This window comes from Coturnix japonica, chromosome 1, assembly GCF_001577835.2.
Source record: "Coturnix japonica isolate 7356 chromosome 1, Coturnix japonica 2.1, whole genome shotgun sequence".
Lineage (NCBI taxonomy): Eukaryota > Metazoa > Chordata > Aves > Galliformes > Phasianidae > Coturnix > Coturnix japonica.
Genome location: NC_029516.1, coordinates 35,567,564 through 35,594,472, shown reverse-complemented (window position 1 = coordinate 35,594,472; position 26,909 = coordinate 35,567,564). Strand labels below are relative to the sequence as shown.

General features: G+C 35.3%; 1 protein-coding gene across 2 annotated transcripts in view; it reads right to left on the bottom strand.

The window, feature by feature from the left end:
- SYT1 (synaptotagmin 1) overlaps nucleotides 1-26,909 on the bottom strand; it is a 331,345-nt gene that overhangs the window by 233,725 nt on the left and 70,711 nt on the right. For both annotated transcript variants that reach the window (XM_015857161.2, XM_015857142.2), the window contains exon 2: nucleotides 21,440-21,550. The gene's annotated coding sequence lies outside the window, so the exon portion shown is untranslated. The remainder of the gene's footprint in view (nucleotides 1-21,439; nucleotides 21,551-26,909) is intronic.

The following is a 26,909-nucleotide window of genomic DNA, read 5'->3' as shown; positions in this document are numbered from 1 at the left end:
TAACCAGGTTTTGTTCTTGGATCTTTAAGATAAAAAGTAAGCAACCCAATCCAGATTGCATATTAACAACTCTTTCATTGAGGGTTGTGTTGTAAATAGTATCATGTCTTAAAATCAGGTGCAGTTCACACTCATTGGTTTCAAGCCATCCAGAATTATTGCTCAGTTTTCTCTGCTACAGTTCAGGAGCACTTCCACTTATATCTTTCTTGTTTCCCATGTAGGAGCCTTACAGCAAAGTTTATTCTTCTTCAAGAATTTACTTAATAAAATACACTAATTTCAAATATATATATTGAAAAGATATTAAGTAGCTTTTTCTGATGTACTGTCCTATGCTTTCTACTATGACCATATCAATTTCCAGTCCCAAACTTGCAAAAAGCTATGCATATTTCAATGGGGGCATAAGAATACACTGTTCACCTGAGCATTCAGTGAAGCACACAGATTTTGCAATACAGAATAGCTGATTTTGGCAACTGGATTACAGAAAAATAACAGCAAATTTTGCTAGCCATTTTTGCACCTTTCAACATAGCTATGTTCCAGCCCTAGGTAGTACTTTGCTGTTTTCTATATGGTGTGCTGTGCTGATTCTTCCTCAAAGAAAGCTTGATTTGCAATGAGAAACGCAGAAGTTGTAACACTTTTTTTAGGCCAGAATTCCAACTGTCTGCCACGAAAGGATAGACAGAACAAGGTAGAGCCAAACACAGTTTTCCTCATTGGAAGCCTGAAAGCTCTTTACAAGAAGCTGACTGCCTTCCATGTCAGAATTGCTGATATTCTTGCAGCCTGTTCTCTGTAGAGCCAAGCAGTGAGAACAGATGCCATAGTTTGAATTCATATTGACTTCCTAAAATTACATTTCTTGATCTGCTGGTACTTGAAGAACAGCTCTTTATATCGGCATTTTGCATTTCCATATTTACCTACCTATTTTCATTCATCTTGTTGTCATTAAATAAAAGCTGTGTCATAAATAAATAAATAAATAAATAACTCCTTGGGTTAAAGGAAGAATTGTTGGAAAGAATTACCCCAATAGCTTGAATTTCTTCATAAAAAATGTGTACATCTCCCTCAGATGAGATCTTTTTCATGCACCAGATTCCACACTTAGACATTAGCTGCTGTGGAAATTTTGTCAACTGCAAATAGCCAGGAAGGCTCTTGGGCACACAAATCTGTCAGAAATTCTTCCTTTATCAGCTTAATACTACCCACTGGCATGAAGAAAATGAGTCATATCCTAGCCCTGTCCCTGGTTAAATTGATTTAGGTAGACTGAAATTACATGTTTGAAAACAACCAGAGTTCATAGAAACATAAATTAAAAAGCTGTTAATTTATCTTGATAGAGAAGGAATTTGGCAATGTGATTCATTTACATTCCAGGGCACAAACACAATTAATATGAAGGTCAATGAAGAAGAGAGTTGACCTTCCAAATAATTTGTTTTAGTTTTGAACTGTCAGATTCTATATATGAGCTATGAATGTAGAATTCTGTCTCTTGCCATGTAAAGTGACATGTGTTTTGTTTCTCAAAATGGGGTTCTGCAGAAGCTCAGAGTGTATGTAAGTGTCACTACACTGTGAATTGCGCATTCTAAAGCAATTTGTAAGGTTATTGGTGGAAAAGATTATACCATTATTTCTGTCAGTGTGGAGTTGCTGCTAGTAAAATGAAGTATAAAAAAGGAATATATTTTATACAAATAAAGAGCCAAATAACCTTTCTATATTCTTTCTCGCAATTATTCTCCTTCTATTGGAATACAAGGAAAAAGTTGTTGAAGGGAAGCTGTCGAGGGCAGACTTGGAGACAGTACTACCGCATTCTGAAAGCACTGTCAAGTTGTTTAATACAGATTCACTGATTCTGACAGATGCCAGGAACACACTGATTTGTAATCGTCATGCTGATGAGCTATGTTACGGCAGGCTCCACTCACTCTTTTAACTATTTTTTAAATTAACTACTAGACTTAGGTCAACTATTCTCAACTACAGTAATTTGTTAGTTACCTTAAAGAGACTGTATTCTATAAGATATTGGTTAGTCAATATGAAGAACTGCTTATAGACTCACCTGTATAAAAATGGTTTTGTTAAAGCTGCAAAAGCAAGCAGTTGAAAGTTTAGAAATGCACAGCCTTCATTTTGCCCCCTGGTTAATCCATCCATCACACTAAATTATTCAAACTTGACCAGAATTTCATATCTACATTATGAATTTCTCAGAGGATATGTTAGATTTTTTAAAGCAGTTCATAACAACTGCTTTATTTTTATTTTATTTTTCATAAAGTGGACAAATAAATTTGTATCAGAAGCAGAGTTTGATGTCTGAACCATCAAAGCTGCAGGGGGTATTTTTGCCATACACTTGAAGTGTTGTAAGTGGTAGCAACACAATTGAGAGATGAAAGTAGGTATTCCAGCTGCGAGGAGCTCAGGTTGAATTCTGTGCCCATATGGAAAATCCATGAGATGATAAGAGACGGGAGAAGGAAAGCATGGTTTTACAGAAGGACACAAAGCACACATAAAGAATTCATGAGGAATCCACGCTTAAGATGTATTGCTTAAACAGTATTTAGGTAGTCTCAATGAACCCATAGCATTCAGATGCAGCTCATCTCTTTCAGACTCAGTGTTGCAAATCACAAAACCCTACTACAAAAGCTCTGAGAAAGTAGACTAACCCCATGGGAATTTCTGGCCAAACTGGAAAAAAAATGCATAAGGAGAGAAAAGAAATTCAATTAAAGTTGAGCTACAAAGGAAATATTTCATTACATGTTTCCAATTCATTTTTATTTATTTATTTATTTATTTTTAGTTTAGCCGCATCTTAAGAGATTTTAAGTAAGCAGAAAAATAAGAAAAAAAAAATGTTTTCCAGATGTCTACTAATTCCACATCAGATATTACTTTTATGGTAAATTTGCATGATCTACCAAATCAGCTACTAGTATCCATGAATAATGCAAGCATCGGAATGGATGTGAATGCAGTTCAGTATTAACTACTGAATCTAAATACTTCGACTTCATCAACAGCATTCTGGATGTGCCAGGTCTTTTTCTGAACAAACAAAGAGACAAAAACATGATGCTGCAAAAAATTGAGGCTTTGACATGAAATATGACTTTATGTAATACTCAACATTCATCAAACAGTTTGAAAAAGTATGGTACTTGACTGCAACCACAGCGTGATCAAACTTGGGCTCGGAAAACTAAGTGAGTTTGGTAAATTTCCAGTTCTTCACTGTAAGCAAAATACTTAATTCTATATAGACTGCATTTTAATCAAACTTGAGAAGCATTTTGAAAGACAGAGGCAGAAGTTCTTCTCCAGGGCCTTAAGATAGTTTTATAAATAGAAGAAATAAAAGCTGAATTGCAAGAGAACAAGTGAAAGCTGTTTTGGGGGACAGGAAGAAAGAGTTTAGCTTGCAAATGTAGTAGTAGTTATGAACATGACACTTAAAAAAAAAAGACAGAAGTGAAATGTTTGACATATGACAAAGGGGAAAGACAACTCCTGAACAGGGTAAGGCGAGAGGGTGCATATGATTTCTTTTTTTTTTTTTTTTTACTTTTTATATTTCTGAGAAAAGAAAGTAATTCTGCATTTTTTGTTTTCCTCAGTTAGTGGAAAAGTAAAAGAAAGCTATTAGAGAGTCAAGACATTTGGCAGCTATTGATTACTCTTCCATTGAGTAAGAGAGGTAGTAGATTTTTCTTGTGATTATTGACTTTAAAATACCAAGAACATGGTCGAATATAAAATCTGAAAATCAATTGCAAAAGCTGCTATCAAGGAAAACAACTCAGAATAAGCACAAGACAAGATTTTACACTCTCTTTTTTTTTTTTTCCCCCCCAGTAAGCAATATTTCCAGCTCAAAATCCAGTCACGCTAACAAAGACTAATGCATCTACTCAAGAACTCATTAAGATTAGAAATGTAGTTTTTACTCTAAGTACAAGACTTTGTCACAGCCCTATGTTTTTGCAACTGCTGTTGCTGGCTAATATTTAAATTGATTCTGATTTTCAATAATCTGCCCATTTATTTTAAAAGTAGTATTATAGATTGTATCAAACAGAATGGACATATTAAACAGCACTAACAGCACTGTAATTATAAACAGCATGAAAGATACACAGCTGTTTAAGTATGGACAGAGCTACTTCAAAGGTAGATGTAATGTGGAAAAAAAAATACATGCACATATAAAAATTTAATCCCCAAACCACAGTTTTACCCCCAGTTGAAAGTTTCCCTTCAAATCAGTAACATGCATAATTGATTGGTTACCATCACAGATATTAGCACAGGGCTTGTACTGTTAAACCTAAAATGTGCTTGACAGTGGTATCAGTGAAACTTGTACAGGAACAATGCCAATAATACTTGAGGAGTAGCTAAGAAATTAAAAGAAAACTTATTTTTTCTCATAATTTTAATTATGTGTACCAAATAAATTATTCTAAGTATAAAAAAAGGAAAACAAAAAAATTACTTAAAATGATGCTGTTCCTCCTTTTTAAATGAATTTGACATGAACGATATGAAGTTACCAGCTGATAAAAGCCTCCCTTAGCACAGTCTTGGCTTTTACTAGTATTCTAACATAATGCGTGCATTTGTTTGTCATAAGACTGGGATGAAATTAATTATATAAACTTAATTAATATGATTTACATATTAAAAGAATTTTAATAAAGAAAATATCATCATAATGAAGAGGGTCAGACAGGGTAAGAATATGGACAGATGACAGCAACACGAAATTTAATGCTGGAAGTGTCACATACTTTGTGAAGATAAACCAAGACCAACACAAACCTGCACTCAGGAGACTTGGCTAAAAGCAGTAGTGGTTACTTGTACAGAGTCATGAGTAACTGCTGTTTGCAAAGGCCTTAGTGTACATAAACAAGGGGATTAGTTATCAGTTGAGGAATAATGGTTCAATTACACAAAATCCTTATGTCAGAGACTATCTAACTTCTCTGAGTTTTAACCTTTGTAACACCTGTATATATATTTTTAAAGACTCTGAGCTTTCCTTACAAAAATCAGATAAAACTGATTTAGCCACATACCTTTTCAGTGGCAAAAAATATGTGATTAAGGCAATCCTAATAGACAACATTCAATAAAAGATCAAATCTGATGGAAGAAAATTGTTTACTTGGAAAGGAAGGAGAATGTGCATGAGTTGAAATAGTCATAAGACAAAGACAGTAGTACCTATTAAAAGGAAATTAAAATTTATGTCATTATGCCATGGGTCATCATCTTTCCAAAAATTAAATATATATGTTGCAGAGAAAACCAATTAGACAAACCAAATTGCAGAGAAAACCAAATTAGACAAACCAAATTGTTCAGCCTGAAATATATAAGCACTTTTTTACCCACTCAAAACAGTACTCTCTTCGAACACAAGCTTTTCCCAAAAGTATATTCATTTAGCAGGTAAAAATAAACTCAAGTATTCTTAAAACCTTCTGTAGTTAATGCTTATCATGCCAGCTTTACTTTTGCTTGAGTTCTCATTTAAAAAAAAAAAAAAATCAAACACACCACTTTTTCTCTTGAAAAGGAAAAATACTGTCTATAGTCTAACTTCTTTCTTTCTTGATAACTACAGTCTTCTTGCCTTCTCGGCTTTTGCTCACCTTTCTCAAGTTTACCCTACTCTTTAGCCATCTACTCTTCAGATCTTGTTTCTTACACGTTCAACAAAAACAGGCATATCAAAATGTCTGAGTTCTTGATTTCACTAATTCTTTGAAGCTGCTCCCAAACAACGTGATCTATATTAGGCCCCAACATAACCATATTCAGATAATTCCTAAAGAATCCATTTTGTGAACCACAAATCCTAGTTCACGTTCTCTCTACTTCCACTGCAACATACTATAGTAATGTACAAAAAGGTAATTTTGTAATAAAAGCACTTCACACAGACATCTAAGTGCATAATTTGGCTGCAAGATCTGAAACCACAGATTGTTTTCAGTGAGCAGAGTACAAGAAAGAGCCAATACTGTCTTGTACCTCGGGTTCCAGCTTCTAATAATATGAATTTGAATGCACTGTATCTGGAAAGCACAAGCTGGGCTGATGCAGTCTACAAGAAATCTCAATAGGAAATTCCACTCATCATCTGATGATGTTCCAACATGAGCCTTTTGGGGATATTATAGAACACTATTTCAACTGCAGTGATATGAAGCCTTCTAACACTAATGGAAATAACTCATGCACATTTTTACATCTGCTTGTTCTGGAATGTATTTGGATATTTTACGCATATTCAAAGGTAAGGAAGGTAAGTGCTGACCATACAAAGAGAAAATTCAGACAGAAATATTGTCTCTATGGGGAAAAAAAAAAAAAGTATGTAGAGGATTTGGAAAGCTTTCCCTCTGGACACAGTCTAATCTTCCATAAAACTCACAGCATAAGTTGCCAGACACTAACAACGACAAAGGTGCTGCTATCTCAAATTAAAAATTACTCATGATCAGTTGAAGTGAAAGAAAAAGAATATTGCGATTGGGTGGTATCTGCACATTAGTTAACACTTCTTAGTACTTCTGCATCCACAAACTTTCCAATATATTTTGTCTGCTATTCTTATTCAACACTAGGTCTTCTGCTAAAACATTATCAATGGCTCTACACAGTACATGAAGCACCACAAAAACAAAAAACAAACAAGCAAAAATAGGCTAGAAGTCTCAGTAGATGTGAGATTATAGCCTCTTTCTTACTCCCCACTCACAGAAAATATTACTAAGCTTCCTGCTCATAAACATCCAAATAAATCTCAGTTCATAGCAGACAAAATGGGAATATTAAAAACAATATGCAAAATATTTTTTACTTCAGAAAGATCTTAATTAGCTACACATTGCTCACATTACTCATGTTTGTCATATATATATATATATAGTCAAATGTAAATTGGGTCACTATTTAATATCTCAATTTCAATCTTTAAACAGGTAAATTTAACATCTATACACTCTAAAATTCAATGTACTTTGAATGCTAGCAACATATTAGATAGCCTATCACTATCTATTCAAGTTGTGAAGCCTGCTCCAGGGAAACATGAGGCCCTAAAATGTGATGTAAAGCATTTTTATTTCACTTATTTGAAGTAGATATTTCTGTTCCTGAACTTACTTTGAAATCTATCATAAAAATGAAGAACTACCTACATTCAGTGTTATTGACTTTCTACATACAGAATGTGACACATTATGGCTGTGGTTTCAATATATAAAATTTCTAATATAATCTCAGGAATGATCTCTGCAATCTTGCAACCAAATCTATCCCCATATATACAACAGGCTGCTAAACATCACCACATGTTTACACATATACAAGGGCTGCTCAAAAGGTAATGCCTCCTATTTTATTATGTTGGACAATGACATGAACCAGCAGTGTGGACTTGTATACCAAAATGCCATCTATATCCTAGGCTGCATTAAAAAAGGGGTGGCCAGCAGGGAGAGGGAGATGACTGTTCCCTCTACTCAGCACTTGTGATGCCCCTTCTGGGGTATTGCATCCAGGCCTGGGGCCCCCAGCACAAGAAAGAAACAGAGCTCTTGGAACAGGTCCAGAAGAGGGCACTGAAATGATCAGAGGGCTGGAGCACCTCTCCTATGAGGAAAGGTTGAGGGAGCTGGGCTTCTTTAGCTTGGAGAAGAGAAGGCTCCATGGAGACATCGCTGTGGAGTTCCAATACTTGAAAGGAATGTATAAACAGGAGGAAGAATGACAGTTCACATGGGTTGATAGTGATAGGACAAGGGGGAATGGCTTTAAACTAAGACAGGGGAAGTTTAGGTTAGATATTAGGAGGAAGTTTTTCACACAGAGGGTGGTGATGCACTGGAACAGCTACCACAGAGAGGTTGTGGATGCCCCATCCCCTGAAGGCACTCAAGGCCAGACGGATATGGCTGTGGGCAGCCTGGTGTAGTGACTGGGGACCCTGCCCATGGCAGGGGGATTGAAACTAGATGATCTTTGATGTCCTTTTCAGCCAGGCCTCTGACATGGAAGTGCATATGAAGCAAAGGTGCGTTCCTGAATTTCTCCATGTGAAAAATATGGCACCCATTGACTTTCGTGAACACTTGCTGAATGTTTCTGGAGACCAAACAGTGACTGTGAGCACAGTGAGGCGGTGGGTAGCAGTGATGTGAAAGACAAGCCATGTTCTGGATGGCCATACAGACTTTTTTATGAGAGTAGCATGCAGACTTCTGTTAACCACCAGCAAAAACGCATAGCTAATCATAATGACTATGTTGAATATTAGCATTTTGTAGCTGAGAATTTGTTCTTTTAAAATATTATTATTGTGCTCTTTGTGTCCTGGTTTCCACAAAATATTATACACGTACATACATGAAGAAGTTGAAACATCTCTGTATATTCATACGAACACACACCTGAAAATCTAGAGAAAATATAACTAAGGAGATATTCAACATATACACATACAGCCATAAAAATGAAAGTAATGAACAAAATAATGATTCCCCCAAAAAATCAATTACTGTTATTCCTGCTCTCATGTTTCTTAGGATGAGCAAAGAACATCATTCTGAGATTCCTACAATAATTTAGCACCAGGGACACTGTGACCATAAAATAAATAGATTGTTTGGCAAGACTATACTACATTCACTGCTAATGTTAATATGGATTATTACTTGAATCTGCTGCAGACAAAAGCTTAGGGCAACTGAACAAATAGAGAATCAGACTGTTTACAGTTTAGTCACCTCAATTTTGTAGCCGATACTCAAAATTGTTTCAAAATCACAAAACAAAGAGGGTATAACAAAGATTATTCTAAGCATATTTTCAAGCACAGATAGAATTTGGTGGTTGAGAGTCAAGCTCAATTCTTCATCTTGAAGCTAGAAACATATTACTATTTCTTGCCCAAAATCATACCTGCAAGACAGAGTAAGTTATTCATGAAAGTAAATTATGAAGAATGAGAAGAAAGCATATGGCATGGCAAGTTTTAATTTACACTCCAACTAACCCTCTGGGGCACTGCTCTGATATGTTTTATTCCCTTATGAAACTAAACCTTTCTATAGAATTTCTTCCCAAATTTGCATCTAGAGTGACACTACTTTGAAGAGTTTTAACTTAAGCATTTTTGTAGAACAATAGGCATTGTATACACAAGATATGTTAAATAATAGTTTGAAAACTTTCTGTTTTGCATCTTAAAACTGTAAATTATTTAACTGCATAGTATATTTAAAAAGATTTAAAGAAAAACTTCAAAATATTAAAATTTTCTAATGTAAACCTGTTGGCTTATTTTATCATTTAAGTTAATCCCTGCAAATGATACATTCTTATCATTTTTAATACAGAATAAAATCATCTCAAAAACATGAAACCTTGTTTGGTTAGAAAAAAAAGTTGAAAGAAATATTGGTATGATAGACTACATATCACAGGGAAGGAAAATAATATTTTTCTATATTAAATTGTTTTTTAACATAAAAAAAAATTCCCACAGCAATTACACATTTTTTTTCATTGGTGTCTATACAAAAAGCAGACTAGAAATTGGTTGACAGGAAGTAGTGTAGAAGCACTGTCTAGACCCAACTATATCATAGAATCATCAAATCATAGAATGGGTTGACTGGAGGAGATCTCAAAGATGACTCAGTTCCAACTCCCCTGCTGTGGACCAACCACCAAAACAGTCACTAGATCAGGTTGCCCAGGGCCCTACCCAATCTGACCTTGAACACCTCCACAGTTCATGGAGCAGCCTGTTCCAGTACCTCACTACCCTCTCAGTCAGTGTTATCCCTGACATCTAAATCTCTCTAATCTAGATCTCCACTTTTTTTTATTTAAAACTGTTTCTCCTTTTCCTATCACTATCAGACCATGTAAAATGTCAGCTTCCCTCCTGATTATAAGCTCCAATTATTATGAGCCTTCCCTTCCCCTATTCTACCTAAAGTTAGATTCAGTAAGAATTATCGTCAGATAGTTTTTACTACCTTCCAGGCATGGACAACCAAAGCACTCATTGGTCAGCTCCTCCCAACTTATTTTTAACACCAGTGTACTACAGTAAACCAAAGAGAAATTAAGTCAAATGAACTGGTTGGACATGACCTCAAGGGTGAGGACACAAACTATGCCTTCTCAAGTCAACTCACTTCCATCCACTGTCAGATTTCTACATTAAAACAGTGTAATAGAAAAAGTACAACTTCTGGAAACTATTGATTAAGCTTCATCTAAGTTAAAAAAACAAGCAGGATGTAAGGCATGAAGCAACGAAATAGGAATGTTGGGAGAGCACACAATAAGAATGTTCGGCACTTCTGTTTTTTCTTCCAAAATTTATAAAGTGTAGTGTAGATTTAATCAAGAAGGCAAGCTGAGTATTTTACTTAAATCTTCATACTCATCTCTAAATATTACAACCCTTTCTCACAAAATTCCCATTTAAACAGACAAATATATGAAGAAGCCAATACTTTCACTGTTTTAATATCATATGTAATGGTGGCATTTTAAAGTAGTACAGAAGAGAACTGTTGTAACATTGGGAAACATTCAGAATATAAATAAATTAGTGGTGAACTTCAGAGTAAAGCCAATATGAACCTGTCCTTCCGTGAACGCAGCATCATGCCCAATGGTAAATCAGAAAAAATAAGATCACCTTCCAAGAAGTCTAAAAGCTTTTCTGCCTCTCCATGTTTATAGAGTGCACATAGTTGACTGGCAATTTTCTTACAACTATAAAGCAGCATAAGAAATTTGGTATGTGACCCTTTTGGGGAATATGAGTTATTTCCTACTGAGAAATTACCTATTGTTTAATGGAAAGTCATTGATCTCTGCCCACCACCTGCTTAGTCCAACTGCTTATTTAACACACTGGGTGATAGCAACACTTTATCTCAGAAATTACCCTTGCTGAAGCTAATGAACACCATGTTGCAATTTTAACTAGATTCAGATTTATCACTAGCCGTAGCCAAGCTGAGTTTAGTTAGTCGCTGACAGAGACTAGCGTGTTTGGCTAGCATTTTAATCCACAAATTCTCTCACTGAAATCAACATAATCAAACATGTAAAAGTTGGCACAACAGTTCTGGGATACAATGTCTAATTCAAGGTGTAATCCTTTCAAGAGATCTGTATACAACAGGACTTAAGAAAACAAGTTTAGGATGCCTTTATGCTACTACAAATAATTCATAGACACATATCCCTATCTGTAAATCTCAGAGTAGATCTGGCTGTGAGGCCTACATTAAATGTCTCTGCTAAGCTGTATTTCAAGAGGAAAAACAGACTCCTTGACTTTGCTCAATATTACTTATATATGAGTAAGACATTCTCCTTTCCTGTAAAAACTTTGTAATCTAAGAAACGTCTGATCAAGGAATTTACAGATTTAAAATAATACCAGCAGACAAAATTTATGTAGAAGACAGCTGCCCAAGCACTTGTACCTCTTTTAAATCCTTCTCATTTTCGAGAAATGTATTGATTTGCATTGGAAGCAGCTGACTTGCAGAAACCAAACAGACTGAGAAACTGTCTGCTCAGCATTATCTACCCAACTTCCTTGTGCTGCTCAAAGACAAACACAACAAACACTCCTAAGCAGCCATAAGAATAAGCCAGTATTATACACACAGCATTCCCATACAACATTATCCACACAAAAACATAAACTTATAAGGTTGGTAGCCTTCCATACTGCTTACTGATGAAAATAAAATGCACGTTTTAAAACACTGTTGACTGTAGCAAGATCTGAATCTTTCAGCAGCTCATACAGTGAATGCATTAATACAGAAATAACCATTTAGTTGCTAGTGCAAAAAGCAGCAGAATGCACAGCAGCAGAGATATTTTAAAAAATTCAACTTTGTATTTGTACATAACTGTGGTAAACAAGTGTTTATTTGCTGGGTGATTTCTGAGCTCAAAATTATACCAGGCGTACCCTTGTATATGAATGATGTATTGGCAGCACTGTAATGAAATTTCGAAGCCAGCACTCTACATTTATAACTAGTTTGTGCTGAAACAATTTGTCAATCTTATTTAACTGTTGTTATTTCCTGCAAAGCAAGAACACTAACTGATGCAGGTTAGAGTTCTTCTGTCAAATAAAAGCAATAACAGCTGTCTTTCACAAAGTACAGTAAGAATACCTCGCATCTTTGTTGCCAAAACTAATCCCATGTTGTAAGGATTACCACATGCTGTCATGTTTCTGTTCTGTCTCTGAAAATACAGCTATGTTCTCTGTAGCTTCTCTATAAAAACTGCAATTTTTATTTACAGAACCGAAAGGAATCCCACTTTATTTCAGCTGTCTGTCCTAACATGGAGGCAATGGACGAATACGACAAGATGGAAGTCGTATCCATCTTTACCTGTTCCCTCCATCATCTTTTTCTAGTTCTATTCCAGAACACTTTAAACCTTACATGCAAAAGCCCATATATGTCAGATGGCCTTGACTGTCCTACTTGTTTACTCTTCTCTGAATCACCACCACATCCTTCTGCCCACCCTTTCCTGTATCTGCACACTTCAAAAATCTACTGCACAGTGTGTATGACATGTCTTCTCTTGGACATCATCCAGGGGTAAATAATTGGAAAGTAACAGTTGTTTGCTGCTCAGTTTTTTTATTTTAGATAAAGCTGTACAGCCTTGTGTGCTTTGGTCAGAAGGTTCCCTATTGCCTATGCTATTACAAACCACTTGGAAGCAACAACAAAAGTTGCACCTGGTATGAGAACTGAAATGCTTAATGCCTTTGATACCCAATGTGCATTTCCTCTGTCTAAGACAAAATATATCATCTGTGATCACTGGATATACATCTTCCATATCTGTGACGAGTTTATCAAAGGCATGGTTTTCCCACAGCTGTACCCACCTAACTTTATCAGAGAGGCTATTAAATAATCATATGACGAGCTCAGAAAATCCTAGTTTCTATCTCTGCTTATCCTGAGACACAGACTGTACCACACCATGTACAGACTCTTCTGTGGCACACAGCATAGCTTAAAATTGTTTGCTGCATCTATCAAGGCCTACTGAATGCCTATCAGAAAGCCAAAACTGCTTCTACATTTCTCACACAGCAGATTGACAGCATTGTTCCATTCAGATCAGATGCCCTGCCAGTGAAACACACAGGTCTCTCCTCATGGTTTTCAGACAGCAATGAATCTGGCTGCACAAGAGCTAAAAAGTCAAAGCCTCAGAGTAAGACAAATGTGCACATATAGCAATGTAAAGTCAAAACAGATAAATATTCCCAAAAAGATATTGCAGCTTCTGAACAAATATTTTTGTTAGAAAGAATCTAATGTATCATGAAAAGTAAATTTCCTTCCATGACTTGTAATGTGATTTCAGCAACCTTAGAAATTATTTCAAATTTTGTCAATTCTATTCAAGCTTAAAATATTATCAATTTGTAGCATGCTTTTCTCCATTTATGTAGTCTTATAATGAAAGCTTTTAAAATGGAAATGGAAATGATTTCCAGTGTACTGAAGAGTAACTTTTTTAATTACGAGATTTAGAAAATTCCCATACTGAGAAGCTCTGATTATAAATACCTTGAAATTTGAATACAAACGTCTGTAAACTCAGTTTCTTCTGGCTGGTTTGAATTGGACACGGGACAAAAAAAATGCTGAAAATATTTTTAGGATTCCTATGTTAACCCAGTGCCAGACTTACTATCTTCAGTAATTTTTCTCTCTCAAATAACTGACATTTTTTTCTGATTCAAAACTAGTCTTTTACCAATGAACAATGCACTTTCTACTTTTTCAAAGCCAAATAGAGTAAAACAGGCATAATACAAATTTTTCAAAATTATGTTTATTATTCCTAACTTGTTTTTTAAATGATAGTCCAGAGAGGTAGATGTATCTTCTAGATACAAGAGCCACCACGAAAGCTCAACCAAATGAGACACATCATACAGCCTTCACTGTACACAGTGGGTTTCTGTGCCAGACAGAAATTAGTGGACAAATATATTTGAACATAAAAAACACTCTTTTTTTTTTTCTTTTTTTTTTTTTCTTTCTGTGATATGTTACTTATCTTACCCCAAAACTTCCAATATGCGCCTATATAATACATACAACAGGATGTACTTATTGTCCATTTCATTACTCACAAGTATCCCACAGAAAGTCACATATTTAAACATTTTCTACATAAAAAAAATCCATCAGTTTAAAACATTTAAATCAGAAACTATGAAGTAAGATTTCTGCCTATAGTTGCCTGTATTTATATGAACAGGTCTTTAATAATAGCGTTGTTACACAGACGAGATTGAGTTCTATGATTATAATTCTACACTTCTTCTTTTCAACTAAACACTCTTATCTATAAACACCAGATTATAAAGACTATTTTCTCTCTTTTGCGCTGGTTTCCTATTGCCATCACATCTTCTAGAGTTTGTGGAAAGGACCCAAGCCTTATGTGCCTTGAAAAGTCCAATTACTATAGCTATGAAGAGAGATAACCATGATGATTAACTATTAACAATATATTCCAAAACATGTTTGGAAAAGGGAATAATTCCATGAATGAACAAGAGAATCTGTCTTGTCTTGCTCCTTGTTTGGACAGTGATTTATTTGGGTTTGTGGACGCACTGTTTTTATGATCTCTGTTGCCTGAGATATCTGAAAAGCTAAGTCTCATGCAAAGCCTTGATGGATGTCTGTCTAACTAATGCATGTAGCTATTACTTTCTATTCTTCTTCTTTATTACATTTTCAGAATCAAACGGAGATAAGCATTACCACAAGCCACTACTATCAATATCAAGGAGACATACACACAAAAGATGTTTGAACAAAATGAAATTCTACATGTCAGTAGTAGACAAGCTGCTGTTGGAAAGTGCCAGATAATTAAATTTTACCGAGAACCACCAATTTTGGACCTCTCGTAGTGATGTGATCTGTCAGGCACAGATAAGAATTTGTATTTTAAAAATAGATAAGGTTTCCAGATGATATATATATTTTTTAAGGTGAGAACAAAATAAATCAGTCGTTTGAACAAACAGTTCCAACCAGTCTGTCGTACCACACAGGACATTGGTAGGGCCATTATGTTTCTGACACTGTGAAATATATATTATAAATAATAAAAGCAAGAATCAGTGTTAACCCAACTTTACCACAGAAATCCTGGGACAACAGCAGAGAATGAATTTCATCTCAGGAAAGTATTCTAATCAATGGTCTGGAGAACGCTCAGCAATAAAACAGCAGGTGGGCACCAGAAATGAACATGGCAGAGCTGCCTGACCCTGGTCATCCACCTGCCATGTCTTGTGATCACCTCCAGCATGCTCTGGGGTTTGCCCCCTCTGTGGCACTGAGGTCTCCTTCTTCCATACCTAGTACATCCTGCACATACAAACTTCAGATTCAATGAAAATTAAAAAGATAAATATAACTTTTGTATACATCATGAGATCTATCCTGTTTGCGCTTACCGTGGTACTTAGAAGAGCTCCCTTGCAACTGGTATTGTTATGTGAACACAAAGTAAGTGTCTGTGAGATGAGAAAAATGTTTCAAGGTTCCAATGATTAGTTAATAAGAAAAAGTTTGCCCATGATGGTGCCAGTCTTGAAAGACTGTTCTTTAAGGAAGGAGTCATGGTGGAGCAAGGAAAGGTGCGACAAGAAAGAAATGGCAGAGGAAAATTGTTAGGGACTGAGTACAGCCCCATTCCTCTACCCTCTGTGCTGCTTGGGGACAAGGAAATGGAGGAGCTAGAAGTGAAGGAATAAAGTTAAGTCTGGGAAAAAGTGGTGACTGGGGAGCTGGTGTCATAGTTTTTTCTTTCTCATCATCCAAATCCATTTTAATTGGCAATAAATTAAATTGGTCCCTGTCTTGATTCTGACCTATGAGTTTTTCCATCTTGTTCTCTCCCCCTGTCCTGCTTGAGGAGGGGCAGTAAGTGTGTCTGAGTGGGCATCTGGTGGTCAGCCAAGGTCACCTCACCACACCTAGGGATCTAATCTGAGAACTGATTTAACTAATTTGGGTAGCTCAGTTATATGAAAGTGACTGGAGCTCATTAGCCATTACAATACAGGGCATGCTGCCATTAGTGATGTGTCATTTGCTACATGGAAGGAGAATGGTGGTGTCAGCACCCACTCCCTTCTGTCCTTCTCTGTAGGTTAAGTACTGGAATGCTTTCAGGAGCTGCTTAAACAGATTTAGGGCTTTGCTGCTGCCGAGACAGATGATATTCTGCCCTAGTTCCTACATGCACATAACTATTATTTCTTGTGTGTCAGCAACACGACCTGTCTGGCTGGAAACTATCCCATTAGAGCTTAATGCTGGAACAACAAAGAAGGGTAAGACTAAAATTTCCAGCAAAAGTGCAGTTTTAGGCTATTATAAAACTACAGCCTTAGACTTCTTCAGAGTCATGATTTCCAATCTACCTCACAAAATAACTACTCAAGATAGGTTTGATCCACAGCTGTTCCCCTACCTTTACACTGGAGATGTTTCAAATGCCCTATGTATACCAGACATTAAGATTATTTTTTCTCTTTTTGAGGCAACTTGTCACAGAATTTTATGTGTATGACTTGACCAACCCTATGTTGGGACCAGAGGACATTCCAAAACACATTAAATTTATCTGCCTCATCTTTGCAACCTCTTTCTGACCTCTGACATCAGCAATTACTTCAAAAATTGGTTTAACCTCCTGCAGTAGTTACATGGAACACAACTGGGTCTATGAAAAGAATTCCTATCCACTTATTTATTTATTATGCCTTACATGTGCTTTTTCGTTTTCTCTCCTCTCCCCTCTTTTTTTTTTTTTTTCTTTTTTCCAAGTTCTTTTCAGTTTTTTTTTGCCTGACAAAAAGTGATTTCCCCCCCCCTTCCACATAAACATATGCAGGAAAATGAAGTCTATTTCCTGACCATCATTGATGCTGAGATTGACTGAGAGAAACAGCAGGGATTCCAAGTACCACCTCTGGCTCAGTGAGCTGGCTGTTTGATTGTTCTCATTTTATTTAACTGCTATGTATAATTGCTGCAGTTTTAGATTGTAGCACAATATATGCAGCACTGTGGGAAGAAAGAAACCTTTTTTGCACCAGCAATTTCATTCTCCTTAAAAGGGAGAGTAAGACCTACACTTAACTATATGGCTTTGTGAAAGTTTTATTTTTGCACAAAAAATCCCTTGGTATGTCTGATTCATTCTCCATGGCCAAAAATCAGAGATCTCATGGAAACCTGTGTTGCCTCTATAAGATGGTGGGTTATTTTCTGCCAAGAACATTATAAAATTTAATAAGTTTAAAAAGAATAAATGAAGTAAATTTTGCATGACTGTGCTATTTCTAATTGATTAATGTATCACAGATACAGATCTATGCAAAAATCAATTTTCACTGTTGCTTAAAGGTTTACCTTTAAGGTGGAAATGATTACAGAAGACAAGATACATCCATCTACAGCCTAGGGATTTTCATTTATATGTGGAAAGTTGAATCCCAGAAGAGAAATTAAGTGAAAAGTGTTAGTTCAGAAAAAGTTAACAATATTAAACATAATTAAAAAAAACCCTGTAATATGAACCTCCAAAAAGAAATACTAATACCTACTGAAAGCGTCTTGTTTGAGACAGGTCGATAAATGGTGGCATTCATCGCAACAATGCATTAGCTTTTGATTCATGAATACTGCCATGATGGCATGTGAGTGTCTTTCCAGTACATAGGACTGTCATCCAGAAAATCCAGAAACATAATATAATTATGTAAAAAAAAGAAGAAAATGGGATAAGTTGTGGAAGCACCATTTTTCTCTAACAAGTTAAAGAACATTCTCCAGTTTGTGAAGAGTTTAATATTAGTTTGTAAAACACTTTTTTTAGTGAGATATGTTGTGTATAAGTCCTATGATATTCTCCTCCAGTCAAATTTGCTGACTGAAAAGGAATTTCATTTGGAGTCCTTCTTGCTTCACCATGGTTAGCAGAGTATTACTTGCATGAGAATGAAACAGGAATTCCAGGGCTTGTTCTTATTTTCCCGAAAAGAACTCAAGAGTGCTGCTATAAACTGGAATGGGAATTTTTGGTACTAAATGGGGTCAGAGCAATGAAAGCAATTGGTCTGGGGCCTCCTTGTTTCATTTACAAACATTTCTCTCTGCTCTTTGAGGAGCACCATTCTGAATTTCTTGAATGCCTGAAACAACTACATTAGAAGTAACAACTCCTGTAACAGGGGACAGGATGCTCTTATCCTCATTCCTATCGTCACATAAAAGCAAAAAAATAACTCAAAAAGCAAAACACTAAACATATTTCTAGATGGAAATCGGTATTAAAGAGACAATACAACTAAAACACTCAAAGGAGTATTTTTAATATTTTAATGGATTTTTTAAATACAAAAATTCCTTTTAATATCTAACCACCCGCAATTATTTTGTGTCTTAGTAAAAACATTCTAATATCTCAAAAAGTCTTCGGAAGTATTTCCTAATGACTCTGCTTATTAATGTATCTCCTTTAACCCAATTTGTAACATAGTATGTAGACATCAACAATACTTAGAAGAACTTCCAAAGAAATTCTGTGAACTGGGTGAAAGATTAAGAAGCATTTCCAGTTCATATTTGCAAAGAAGATCCTCAGGTTTTGTTGCATCCTTGAGTATTTGTTGCAGATTTTTTTTTTATTACTTTTTTTAATATGTTCTTAATGTCATTCATATTCAATTTTTCTTTGGAATTGCTTTTCCTCTTCATACTTACCTTACAGACATTATTTTATTTCCCATTCCTAAGAACCTTATTGTAGGTCACAGGTATACTTGTATAATCTCTTTAGTTGCAGTCCACCTCAGGGTGTAAGACAGTCAAATGTGCACAAGTCTTTGAAGCTGTTGTTCAGACAGAAATTCAGATCTCAAAACATTTGCCTTCATTTAGATTAGTTTGAGTTATCTATGATAGCAGATATAAACATTGGTGGCATACTCCCAGACACATTCACAGACAGTATTTCATATTCTCAGAAGAAACTGCCTGTAACTGAGAGACGCAAGATGGCAAACAGAGATGGAAATTAATTTTATCACTGTGATGAATATACTACAACTTCAATAAAATTCATTTGCAAGTTTTGGTGGAACATGAACAGATGCTGGGGAATTAAAAAATAATTTATTTTTTTTTAATCTCTCTCTCACTCTCTCCCCTCTTTTTCCACAGAAGATTCAACACAGAGCTGTACTTTGTTTTATTACTGAAAATAAAAGGTACGCTTTGGGCAAAATGACAGCCACTGCAAAAGTCACACATCAAGACTTAGTCTCACAACAATCTGCTCTACAATACAAAAGAATAGCAGTATTCTCTCCAAGTGAGTTATTTTCCTTGTGGACAATTCACTTTGAGGGCATATTGCTTTGCATTTTCTTGCAGCCTTTCATTTGTTTTGTGGACTTTTGCTAAAAAGTGGACTGACATTTCATTGTCTTTATGTGTTGTTGCTTTCCATTTGACCTGTGAGTGATCTGCACTTCCACAAGCTCTCTGTGAAACATCTGCACAGACAAACAGAAAAAGTATAAAAAGTTCTAACACAAATGATGCCTTAAAGCCCTTATAAGTATAAACAATTAACTGGTATGGGAACTGTGACATGCAAAAAGAAGCCCCATAAGTATCTTCAGATTACACAGACACTGTTTTCATCTATTAAAAGGGGTGATTTCTGTGCAATGATTTACTGAAATGGCATCAAGCCTGGCATTTATAAGGAATCTTAATAGAACAAGATTGTTTCTCTTACTCTGCTCCTCCCTGGAGGAAACATGAAAGCAACCAGATGAAAACAGGCTATCAAGGCTACAGCAAGCAACTCTACTTTGATTTAACTTACTAAGAAAAGTATTCCCACAGTTTCTTAAAAACAGCTTTTTGGATTCATTTCATATAGTCACCAAGTCAAGCAGAACTGAAACAAAGTTAAATAGGGTGGTAATGTATTTTTACTGCTGACTGTTGAAACATTTTTACATGAAACAGTTGCAAAAACAAATGAATTTCCAAATTATAGAATCATAGAATTACCCAGGCTGGAAAAGACCTCAAAGATCATCAAGTCCAACCACAACCTAACCATAGTACCCTAACTCTAACAACACTCCGCTAAATCATAAACCTGAGCATTACATCCAAATGGTATAATGCATCCAAAATGTATAAGAATGTATAAGAATAGCAGTTAAGTGACCTTGGAACATCTCTAAAACAAAATAAATTCAATTTCCCATCACAACAACAGTTAAATAGATTTAGACTAGTGGGATGAAGAGGATTTTTACTTACCAATACCTATGAGTACTGTGCATTTCTACTAACAGTCTTTCAAAAAGGAATAACAGTCTCTTACCAACATGATTTCCTTACAGGAAATAAAGACTTCATTAGTAAATATATTCATGTCTGGACCCTACTGCTCGCAGTTAACATAATTATGATGTAAATTTCATTTTGTTCTCCTAAAATCAGAAAAGTCAAAATATAGGGTCTAGAATGCAAGACTGATGTTATAATCATAGCTATCACAACTGCTAATTTTAATGTGCTGTCTACATCACTGGTACAGGAGCTTATGAAATGACTACAGCAGTGATATGACTGACTGGTGGAGATGCAGTTGTACAAACATTAGCTCAAATGGAAGTCATTAGCTAAAAATGCATGGGAGACATATTACATCTACAAGCTGAAAGATCTCAGTAATGTAGTATATGCAGCTCCCATTGCTGAAGATATTCACGCACAAAAAATATATGAACACAAACTATTGAATGGATAAACCAGACAAATCTTAGTAAGAAATGATCTGTATACTGGTGCACAATGGCAGATGCCACAGCATATTTTTTTACAATGCAAGGCTGCTCAAGATCATCTATGCATAATGAACCATGACAGCTTGGGATTTGACAAAATGCAAGTTGATGTTGAAAACAGGCAAAAAATACAATTACTTTATGAACAGCCAACAAATGCATACAAACTGCTTTTTTGTCATTCATGTCATTTTGAAATAATTACATCTTCCTACAAAATTGTATGTTCACCAACCTAATAGACACTACATCTGAAAAAGCTATGACATTAAGTCATTTACTATTTCCATGTTATTTCTAGGAAAATGCCATCCATTAAAGCATTAACAGGCTACTGAAGGTAAAAGAATCCATGTTTGTTTAAAATACCTTATATGACTGGCATCAACGCAGTTTTCACAGGGAAATCTTGAAAAGCTCTCTCTATCAGTCAGTCTGCACTTTCTTCACAGCTCAGAAAAAGTCCGTTTTCTTTTCTCCCTTTAAGAGAACATTAAGACATTCCATGTAAACACTTCCTGTACCTACACAGCTGTATTTTCCATCTTTGCTCACACGCAATTGCTGCTTAACAAGTATTTTAATTATACTTGGTTTGTTCAATGCCTTTCAGCTGCTGATTGTCAGAAGTTGATTATCACGGAAGTCAAACAGGTGTTAAAATACACAGAAAAAAAAAAAAAAGACATGAACAAATTTCCTTCATCATGGACTCATTTGATTTGGTTTTTTTTTTTCTTTTTTTCCTTTTTCTTTTTTTTTTTTTTTTTTTTTTTTTTTNGTTTGTTTTGTTTTTTTGTTTTCTGCCTTTTTTTTCTTTCTTTTTTTTTTTTTTTTAAATGTGTTCCAATATTACATCAGTCTATGGATTTAATCAGTTAGCCAAGTGTGGTCAATTGCAGTGAGGGCACCTACAACATATTTTCCTGCTGCTGCATCCCCACAGGGATCCTTAAATTTACATGCTCTCTGATTTCATTCAATATCAAAAAGATCTGGAATCATACTTCTATGTTTTTGGCTTTTTTCTCCCCCTTCTTCTAGACAATCCAAAACAGTTTGCACTAAAGGGAAAGGGTGATCAAAGAAAATTCAATCTTTATATTTGAATAATTTCTGGAACTACTCAGCTTATACCATACATTATTTATTTTTTTTTTTCTACAGAGATTACAGATTCTGAGAAATGAAGAGAATTCACCTAGTTTTTTCCCCTCAGCTCAGCCTAGAAGCTCCAGCAAAGACTGAATGCATACGGTGCTGGACATTGTTTAAACAAGGCTGTTGGAGATCTTTAATATTTTAATAAATCAAATCCTTGAGATGCGCAGGGGACAGAAAAAAGTGATATCAACACATCTGTCACATAAAAGGAAGCTGAGTCACAGAATTAACTAATATGGTGAATGTCACACAAGAAATCTAGCTTAAGGAATCTTCTCAGTCTTAACTATTTTTAATCTTTCAATGACTTCATACACCACAATAGCTCATATCTCACACATGTTAATACAATTATTTTCCTTAGTATGAAATATGAACATTATTTCATTTTGCAGGTCTTGGTAACAGTTAAAACAGTAACAGTACCTAGAAATATGAATACTCCATGCATATTCCAAGTTTTATTGCACACTGTGATCTTTAATGCAAATACTTCATTGAATAATTCAGAACTTTATTGAAAGTATTTTTAAAGGTTTGAAACTCATTTTTCACTATTTGTGCTCTAAGAAATCAATATTATTGACTAAAGCAGTAAAAGCAATGGTATTTTCTATAAATATATAATTAGTTTTCTAAATTTTTTAGGGAGTCCAGCTTATATTTAAAAAGGATATTACACTGAATTTACTGTCAAAAAGTTATGGGGCAACAAGGAAATGAAGAAGGAAGAGAAAGGCAATATTTTCCAAATAGCTCCAGAAGTAAGGGCTTAAGAAATAAAGGTCAGGAACAGGTAGCTTAAAAATGTTTTGGTTTTCACAATGGACTATGATATTGTAACTTGTGCCTGTCTGGATAGAATGTAGTTATTTAACAAAACAACAAAGTGAAATTAAATTTACTAGATCCAAACCACAACATTAATAAAACAACACTGTTGCATTGTCAAACACTCAAAATTTAATTCAGCCTCTTTCTGATACTCTCTAATTCAAATAAGCAAGATATTTCAAAGTAGAGCTACGCTTATCTAGCAGTATCTTCTTTGTTCAGGGAATTTAAAGGGTCCCTCCTTCCTGCTCTTTGAGCACTTTATAATTTGTATACCAGAGAACATCCTTATGTTTTGGTTTTCATAGTGGAATTTTTTGAAGATTGAAAAGAAAACAGCAATGTTTAACACCTAATAATGGGTCCCCATTTTTTTGTTCGTTTGAGTTTTATTTCCTGAAACACATATAGCCTACACTGCATGTTCCTATACAGTAGAGCACAGTTATCTCTGAAGTCTGCTCAGTTGCCCTCCTGACTCATTTCTCAACCAGTCCCAGCTCTCTCCGGCTAGAATTAATGCCTGATGCTAATAGACATATATTGGCAGCCTTCACTACTTACACCCTGATCACCATCTCAGCTCAATACTGACTGCTTTTCTCCATTACTAGGGCTCTTCTGTTGAGCATAGCCAACAGTGACTGATACTGGATGGAGACATCTTCAGTGTTAACAGATCCCTCCTGCCTCTGTGAATCCTGATGCTTTTTAAAAGCTTTTAAATTTGTTGGTGTTCTCAGCAACATTCTATCAAAATCAGTAATCTTACTATGAGACCATAGACTTAACCCCATACATAAGGCAGTGTTCAAGTATGCTTAGTTCTGTGTAGAAATATTAACTGATATATATTAATAGAGATATTAATTAATAAAATAAAATAAAATCCTAGTTAGAAGTAAATATTTCTAAGGAGACAGCAGTTAGCCTTTGGGAGTCAGAAAGACAAAGGTAACCTAATCAATAAAGTAAGTTTCAATATGTTAATAAAGGTAGCAGGGAAATATGATACATGTTTCAACAAGAATTTTCAGGTTTTCTTGGAGGTTTCAAACTTCTTTTTACAAGTCTCTTGGGTAGCAGAATGAACCTTTCTCACGTATTGGATGAACAGTGCATAATACTTTGTGTAATGAAATTAAGCAGCCTGAAATGCATGTGAACATTACTAATGAGACTAAATGCATCACAAATGCAAGTTTGCCAGAATACTAGTATAACTGAAGAAAACCTGTATGAATCTTCCACAAAGACGCAAACTGCAAACAAAACCAACAGGAAAAGAAACCTTCAAAAAGTTTATTTTTTTGCATTTTGCATCTTACTTTTTTAGTTGCATAAGGAAGATATTTAAGATAGTCACATATTTTAAATGCACCAGTCTTTTGCCATCAAGAATCAAAATCCTCAGTAATATGAATCTTTTGGTGAAAGAAAAAAAAACAAAAAACAAAAAACATTGAAACAGAAAAAGAAAGTTGCAAGTAACAAAAGATGATGGAAAAAGGCTTTTTTTTTTTTTTTTTTGTAAATCAAGAAAGGTCAATGATCAATTTATGAAGGATGCTGCCAGAAACACAGGAACATGAAGATAAAGTCACTTTGTTCTTTTTACAACAAAAGACCTCCACAAATCAAAAGAATGATCCACAGAAAAGATTAACTGTTCATTTCTATAATTTGAGCTAAAATGAGGGTATGGTAGCTTCTCCTTAAGCAGTACTTCGTAGCTGTAAGGTTCAATTTGGCCCTGCATGCAAACCATAATAACACTGGCTGTTTACACCTGCAAACTTCTGAGAGTGCCCACAGCTACATTAGAAAGTACAAGCTGATTCAAAAAGTGAAGGTATTTCTTTGTGCAGTTTTACAACTTCTTTAATCTGCCTTCTCCACCATAAACTTTTTGGATATAATGTCTCAGATGTGTTTTTTTCTGATGGTCAAGATATTTTTGCACTATAAAACTTTATTTTATGTATTTGAAAGAAAACAAAGATACCACCTGTGATCAACAATCTAAGGACATCTTGTCAGCAAAGTAGAAAGGTCACTTTGAAAGTAATGCCTCCTATTTATTTTCTTGGAAACTGCAATACATACAAAAAGCACAATAATACCATTTGATAGAGCAAATTTTCAGCTACAAAACACTATTTTTTTTTACATAATTATCCCATTTTCTCCAGAGATTGAACAAGAGTCTGCATGTTGCACTCATAAAAATCTGTGCCAGCAGAGGTGACTTGTCACTGCTGCTGAAACTCACCACCTACCACCTCACTGTGCTCACACTGTTTGGTCTCCAGAAACATTCAGCAAATAGTGATGAATGTCAAGGGGTACCATTTTTTCTGCATGGAGGAATCCAGTCCTACACAAACACTTCCAAGTCAGTTGCCACTCTGTCAGATTGCCCCTTTGCTGCCATATCTCACATGGCAACAAAACATAATGGAACGGTGATGAGAAAGTTCAACATATACAGCCATACCACCAAGATCTGCCTCTGTTTCATGAGCCAAGAGAATAAAATAGGAGGCATTACTTTCAGAGCAGCCCCTGCATTTTAATCCACATCTGTTAGTAAATATAATAGTATGTTCCACTGCTGGTTTAATAGCACAGCTGTAGCTCATCTATCACATCTTTGACTACTACATGCCTCCATTAGCTGGTGCTTGCAATACAATTTGGTGATGCAGAACATTTTTATTACCAGCATAAATGGCAGCAACCTAAGAATTGGACATTCTTTAATGCCTTCAGCTAGTTTTCAAATTATATCTCTGGAATGCATGCATTAGTTTCCCCTTTTCAAAGTTCAAATTTGTTAGAATCATGCAAAGATACTGTACAATTTCATGGAGTTTAAATATTTAGCCAAAAATATCCAGCAAATTTAGCTCTGGAAAACAGTAAAGATATTTCATTACTATGTTTCTGCTGGCTTCTATGTTTTTATCTCCTGTACTAAAAAAAAAAATCAACCTTTTTTTTTTTTTCAGTGAAAAGTATGTTAAGGTTATCTCTGCTCTGCAACAAGCAAAGGTATCCATACAGCAGCACGTAGCTAGATGGTTATGAAAAACCCAATAGCTGACATCTTTGTGTCACCACCCTTCAAGAAAATGTGCCTGTCCCCATATGACACTATTCAAGCTTATACGTGTTTTCTAGCCTCTCTGGTCTTGGTAGGACACTTTAGACTCTCCCTCTGGGGATATTTTTCCACAGGAGAATTTGAATTTTAACTGTTGTGTTTCTATTCAAGTTATACACATTTTAGGAAGGAAATTTTGGTCACTTTTTATTTCTTTCTCAAAACCAGCGAGCTATTAACATATGCAGATACATACTTTAGTTTGCAGTGGCAAAGGCATCAGTCTTGATATTGTCAGTTAACAAATATTACCATACCTTATTGGCCTTTGTGAAAAATTCTATCATTATTACCTTCCTACTTCCACCTTGCTTACGTAAATAGGTTTCTTAGTAACACTCTCACTTTATCTCAGATAATTAACCATGAAGTTCTGTACTACAGCCTAAGCAGATTGTTACAGACATCTTGTTTTGATCTCCTAGAAACTTCTGTCCTTCACATGAAAGCTGAAGCATGCAACAGAAAGTACGAATCAATAGCTCACTGCAGTGTGAGCACTTCAAATTTATATGATTTCCTTGTATTGTGCCAAGTCCTGTCCTCAAACTTTCACTCTGACCTCTCTTACCAACACATTTCCATACAGATCAACTAATTTTCTTGCTACTATAGAACAATTTCAAGCTTAAACCATGAGTGTGTCCTTCAATTTATGAAAGGCATCAAACACAA